The 6,911-nt window shown below is 29.8% G+C and overlaps 1 long non-coding RNA gene across 1 annotated transcript; it reads left to right on the forward strand.

The window, feature by feature from the left end:
• Window positions 1-3,013: 3,013 nt before the first annotated feature.
• LOC104645810 (uncharacterized) lies at window positions 3,014-4,386 on the forward strand. The gene is made up of 2 exons (XR_740024.4): window positions 3,014-3,153; window positions 4,168-4,386. It is a non-coding gene; the product is annotated as an uncharacterized lncRNA (long non-coding RNA).
• The last annotated feature ends 2,525 nt before the right edge of the window (window positions 4,387-6,911 follow it).

Consider the following 6,911-nt stretch of genomic DNA (forward strand, 5'->3'; position numbering starts at 1 on the left):
TCATATAAACTGTTGTGAATACCTTGTGAGGAAGTGCATTCATTTTAACACTAATAATGAATGCCTAAATTATTTGTTGACAACCAAATGAATCCTCTTGAGACAAAGAAGCCATACCTTCTCACCAAAAATACTTTTTGAAGTATTGTGATGTTTGAATAGACAACTATTGCCAAAATCCTATGTTCGTGATGTTGAAAGGAAGGATAAATGAAATTCAATTGATGGCAAAAGGGAGGAAGAGATATGACGCAAATCTAAAAGTTTTGCTAAAGGAAGGAACCACTCATCTATTAAAAAAATGTGATATTGATAGCTTGGAAAAATGAATATGTAAAAGAGAAGTGGAAATAATAAAGGGGGAGTCCAAATAATTTGAGTGGAATGTCAAGATTTGAGCTCTCAAATGAAAAGAAAGCAATAGAACATGAGATGAGGTGATGATGATTGAAAAAAAACTTATAAAAGGGTATAAGTCACCAATCCAAATTCACCATATCTTAAACCTCAACTCTATTACAAGCCCAAAAACCCTGAGACCTTCCATTAACTAGGTTGTATGATGATTGGAAAATATGGGAAAACCTATGGGACAAAACTTGCTTGGGTTTCTTTGTTGAGAGAGTGAGAGTTATATTGATTCCTATTATGTTGATTGATCTGGATTGTGAAAGAAAGAAATTGTTATTGATGTGAGTGCACTTGAATGCATTTCTTGAAACACATTGTTTTTTAAGACAAGAAGACAAGTAAGCTTGAGCTTGTGTTGACTCGAGGTAATTTCTGACAATTTTTATTGATGCCAAGGTCATTTTTGGTGAGGTATTTCTATGCCAAGGTCATTTCCCCCGAGGGATTTTGATGCCAAGATCATAACTAGCAGGTTCATGAACTCTAGGCGGTTCGTTTGAGTTTCGATTGACATTGTGCACGTTAAATCTTTAAATTTGATATCCCTTTGTACTTGATTAATGTGCTTTTATGTGATTCACTTATTGTTATAGATTTACTTGAAACTTGTGGTTGTCATATTTGATACATTATGACAATTGGATATGATTATGTGTAATGACCTCTAGGCCATTCATGTGTTTATGCCGCATGTACATAATTTAGATCTTTCCTATAGAGACCCCAAGTCAATTATGACTTGCTAGGATTGATAGTTCGGTAACCTACTCATTCCTTTAATTTTTTTTGTGAGTTTTACTGTTTTAGAGATTTTGAACCTTCAATGGTCAGCTTGATCAAAAGCATAAGAAGATGACCTCATAATCCAATTCTGAGGATTTCATCAGCTCTAAAAGGGTCATTTTAGGAGAGTAGCATGGTCTTCATGACTCCTAATTCGTTTAGTGCAAGTGTATGAAATTAGGTAATTTAAGTTTTAGTTATAGCCTAAGTTTGACTTTAGTCAACATCCTGAGTAAACAAGCTTGGATGAGAACTTCTTCAGCGCCGTTATTTTTTGAATGTTGAATTTGGTCTATAATGACCCTTCATTGGGATCTCGAGGCTTCCAGGTTTGTTCGGATCCCCTTTGTGGATTTTAACTAAAAAAGAGTTTGGGTGTTGGACCCACTTTTTGTTGAAATGACCTCGCATAGGAATTTGGACTTCTCCCTTGAGTTTAGAATATCAAATTTTGTAGTGTTCTTTCTCTCGTATGCATGCATAGTGTTTCAAGCGAATTCAGAAAACCCCATCAAAGAATTCAAAGTTCAAGTAAACTAGGTGAAGTGCCTAGTTATTTTTGCTTTTCCTCGTAGAAATAATGCTTTAGGGTTGATTACTATTGTATCGAGGGTAGCACCAGGCTAGTAGGGTTGGTTGTGTGACTACATGCTATTTAAAATTACCTGAAATTTTTTCTCATGCATGTTTGGCCTTAGCCTATGACAGGCTAGTGTTGCCTTAGACTCTCTAACCTTGTACTATGTGTTGATGCCCAATTTTGATCCTCGCCAATAATGATTAGTTGACAAGCTTCTTAATTCTAAAACGATTTGAAATATTTAGTTTTTTTTTACAAAGTTTGAAATATTTTGCAAGTTATTTTAGAGTATTTTTACCATTTTTATAATTGTTAAGTAATATGTATGTTTTATATAATTATGTATATATTTAGCTTATTTTATAAATATTCGAAAATCATCTCAAAAAGATTTTGGTTTCAATTAAATATGTTATTTAAATAGTTTAGTTATATTATAGTTTATACTTTAGATTATTTAACGTATGTTTAAGTTAATTATTTTATCTCGTTGAGACTTAGAAGCTCATTAATTAACTTGTATTAATTCATTTATTGAGCTATTAGTTTTATCCTTAACCCATTTCAGGACCAAGTTTTTGGACTTTTGATATTTTCGATTGCAGCAGCCCATCTCTTTTCCAACTCCAACAATTCTCTTTTAGTTCCCAGCCAAACATACAACACATGATAACAACTAGACGCACACCAAATGTGACCCCACCGCACCCTTCGTTCTTCTCTCCAAAAGTTCAATGAAACCCAGTTCATGCACTGAAAAAGCCCAGAACTCCAGCAAAGCAGCGGATCAGACAACACCAAAGTCGTGTGACGTTAGTCCTCTCTTACTCTCGCGCGTCGTCCTCTTCTCTCATACATGGAGCAATTTAGAGATTCAGTCCATGTGGCTCCATCTCCTTGCCAAATTGTCCTTTGCTCAAAATCGACGGCCTACATTATCAATCCGTTGGGAACTGGTACAATTCCTGCAACAACCTTATCTCTTAAAGAGGGATTTGAATTTCGAATGGGGAAAATATCTTTTAAAATTCCCCCCAAGTCTGACCTAGATTTTCTTCTATAAATTCCCCATCTTCTTCTTTATTTCGGGGGTGGGGGAAAAATAGAGTTAATGGGTTACGAAGAATAAAAGGGGAAGAAATCGGAAGAAAGTAACACTCCAATAGCCACATTTTAGATTTTCTTTCTTACGAAAGCTTTCGACGGATCTTATAAAATTTATAGTAGTTTAATCGTATGTTGATTCCAAAAAGAATCATGAGTTTCTTTTAATCTTGGTTTCTCACTTATTTACTATTCTCCGAAGTTCTTGGATTCTCATTGTGATCGTGGAAAGCTTTTTCCCTGATCGTCTAGTCTCAGTCGCTGCCAAGGAAGAGGTAATGTTTCCTCTATAATACTCTCTTCATTTTTTATTTTTTTCTTATTTGATATGGTGTTTCGATGTAGTGAATTCACGACTTTGTTGTTAGATTGTCGTTAATCAGTTTTGAATATTGATAACATGTATGCTTAAGTAATCCCTTTGGCTAACTATTGTCTATCGTCTTGGCTTTTTAGCTTTATCATGACAATTTCTATATTTCACTTCTCAAGCCTATTTCGTCATCTACTTCATTTGCTTTCGATTGTTGAGTCTGCTTTTATCCATTTGCTCTACTTCCAAGCATTTGTTTTTCTTCTCTTTATATTTTGGTTCTTATTTTAGTCATGTTAGGTGTACATTATATTAATAGTCAATATTTCCTTTGTCCTACTTGAAGATCTGTTTTGTTACCTTAGTAAAATATATGGCAGAGCTCTTAGTTTCTTTCTTCATTTTCTTTTCACTGTAAATTTCATGCTCCTCTTTCCATTTGAGTTTATGTCTCATGCTTGAGTTTATGTTTCGATTAGAAGGATAGTTTTATTTGATTAACCTTTCTTCCTTAGGCTCTTTCAATATATATGGATATGCATGTTGTTTTTATATCTAGTTATCATACTCCAAAGTTTGAAAATGTTTTCTGTATGCTTGAAATTGTTTGAAGATTATTCCTCTGTAACTTTATTGTTAGTTGCTATTATTGTGTAATCCCATTTAAATTTTCTGTACTCTCTTGTTTGTAGTCAGAATTTTGTTTGCATTTTATTTATTTGTTTTGATTACTACAATGTTTATATAAGTTTTTGAGTTCAAATTGATGGATAATGTGTACTCCATGGTTAAGTTTATTTGAACTTGACATTTGTGCCGGTATGAACTTCAAATTCATTATTTTCTCAAACTTTAATATGATTTAGGCCATCACTAATCCTTATCTTTTCTTTTTCTTTTTCTTTTCACTGTGCCTTTAAAATTATCGATTGAGTTCGCTTGATTCAATGATCTATCTCATTGCATTTCTTAATAGGCCATGAAATCCCAAATATTTATGTCTTGAGTCAGCTGGTAGCAAGTCGTTAAGCAAGTTTCTGGAGGTTAAACAAAGCTGGAATTCGAATTTTCAAGCTCTTAAATGCCAGAAAAAGATGTTGTATACACTGATATACATGATTTATACAGTAATATACAGTCGTAAATACTGTATACAGGTTCAAAAACGACGAAGAAGGTTGAAAAATACAGAAAATGTGAAGTTCAAACTTAAATATAGATTTAGGAGTTCAAAACGAGTCAAACACTTGATGTATATCATATATAGACTTGGTGTATATCTTATCATTTGAAGATTGAAAGAAGCCCAAAAAAATTTAAAAGAATGGCCCCGCAGCAGTTTTTTTTTTTTTTTGGAAATTTAGCAAAACAGCAACATTTTAGTCTTTAGGGGACTCCTTAACAACATTTTAACTATTTAGTAAAAATAGCAATATATTAGTTGTTAACATGAGGAGTTATATATATTTTTTTATTGTTATTTAAGAGAATATGTATATTTGATATAAAGAATTGGAGAAAAAAAATGAAAATTGAAGCATCAAAAAAGTAACAAGATTTTCATAATTGTTAAGTTACATTTCAAAAGCTGATTTTTTGCCATTTTTTTAGTTGAACGTTTTTTTTCTCGTTTGTATCAACTTTTGTTGTACTTTTTGTTGAACTTTATATCATTTCTTAAATTGTATCCGATACTCTATGTTATTTGACATACTTTTTTCACATTATGTTTATTTTATTTATTTATCAGAATTTTGTATCCTTTCTTAAATCGTATTCATTCCATTATGTATGTTATATTTATTTTCGTTCTAGTTTTCATGTTTTATTAATAAAATTTGTATTTATTTATTAGTAAGTATTAATTCCAGTACGTATGTCAAATGAATCTATAGTTATTTAATATAAACATATTTGTATTCATGTAATTTTTTTGTATTTATTTTTCTTTTTAAAATTATGTATCCTTTCCTAAGTCGTATACATTCCAATAGGTATATTATGTGTATTTGTATTCATTCTAGCTTTTATATTGTATTTTGTATAATGATATATAAAATACAAATATAATGTGATGGAAAAGTGAAATAAAACTGAAAAACAATAAATGAAAATTTCTTCTAATCATTCTTAATTAAAATACATAACTAGTTAGTATATCTTTGGAACAAATATAAATTACGAACAAATACAAGATTCATACACTATATGTAACCTGAGATTTTGAATAAATACAAATATTAAAAGCATACGTATTGGTTTGAATACGAATTGAGAAATGATAAAAAATTCTAAAGAAAAAAAATATAAAAACAAAACAAACTAATAGAAAGTTGTTCTTCCTATAAATAAAATATACAACTAAATAGCATACCTTTATGATGAATACAAATTAAGAACAAATACAAAATTCATGACTATACAACATGAGATTTTGAATGAATGCAAATATTGAAAGCAATACATATAATGGTTTGAATACAAATTAAAAAATAATACAAAAATTTAAAAGAAATTATAAATACAAAACAAATTATTAGGAATTTTTTATTCACCTTGGTGTTCTTCATGTTTTTCGAAATTTGATGAAATAATGTATACTGATTTTTTATCAACCAAGAAAATCCTTGAATTAATGCATAGATTTTGTTAAAGAATCAAATTTTGAATAAATTTTGTTTGAAGAATAAAGAAAACCTGGGAACTTGAAAGGTGACAATTATTTTTAGAGAATGACATGAAAAAGGGAGAAACAAGATGTGGTGAGAATATTGCATTTGTTTTTTATTTTAAATTTTTTATTGGTTAGAGCTTGATCCAATTATGGATTCTTTTAATTAATAAAAGGAAATCCCAAAAATATAAATGTGAATACAAATTATTTTTGAAAATATTGTCATTATGATATTTTAAACAAATATTTTAAAAGTGTTGTTATCTTAACTAATATGTTTTATATTATGTCTATATAGCTAATTTTTTCATTTTTTCATCAAATAGACCCAAACCCTTATTTGGGTATTTTTTAGTAGTAGGACATATGTACATGAATTTGGGCCAAAGGCCCAATTTTAATAGTCCTCCCTTTTCCTCTTTATTTATTTGTTATTGTGTTAACTAACATGATCTTTAATTTTGGCTTAATTAACTCCCAAAGATAGACATTTCTCATTTAGAATTTAAAATTAAATATTTATTATTTAATTCTTAACTCTATTTTCATTATTAGTCTTGTTGACAGTTCGAATTATTTTCCTTAGAAAATCCCCCTTTAGTTTATTTCCATTTTGAAATAATTAAGTAATAATAAAATAAGTAAATGAATAAAAAAAATGAAATTTCTATACTTACTTAAAACTTGGAAATAATTTGAAAGGTTTTTAGTCAAATCGTCGGTCAACCGCGAGTTAGCGGACATTCCGAGGGCCTAACCCATCTTGGAGTGTAAATTGAATTTCGAATCCTTTTTCAATTGTTTTATCTATTTAATTCTTTTGAAAATAATTATAAGTTTTTCTTGATATTTACTAAAATAAATTAAGTGGCGACTCTGTTAATTTGGAAAATCGGTTTCTCTTAAATCATAAGATTAATTGATTTTTTGAAACTGTGTCATTTTTTCTTTTATTATATTTTTCTCGAAAAACAGAAATGGGGACTCTGCTGGGGATTAATTAAATTCTAACCATGAGATTTGACTGTTTGACTAATTGTTATTAA

This window comes from Solanum lycopersicum, chromosome 1 (genome assembly GCF_036512215.1).
Source record: "Solanum lycopersicum chromosome 1, SLM_r2.1".
In the NCBI taxonomy this organism is placed as follows: domain Eukaryota; kingdom Viridiplantae; phylum Streptophyta; class Magnoliopsida; order Solanales; family Solanaceae; genus Solanum; species Solanum lycopersicum.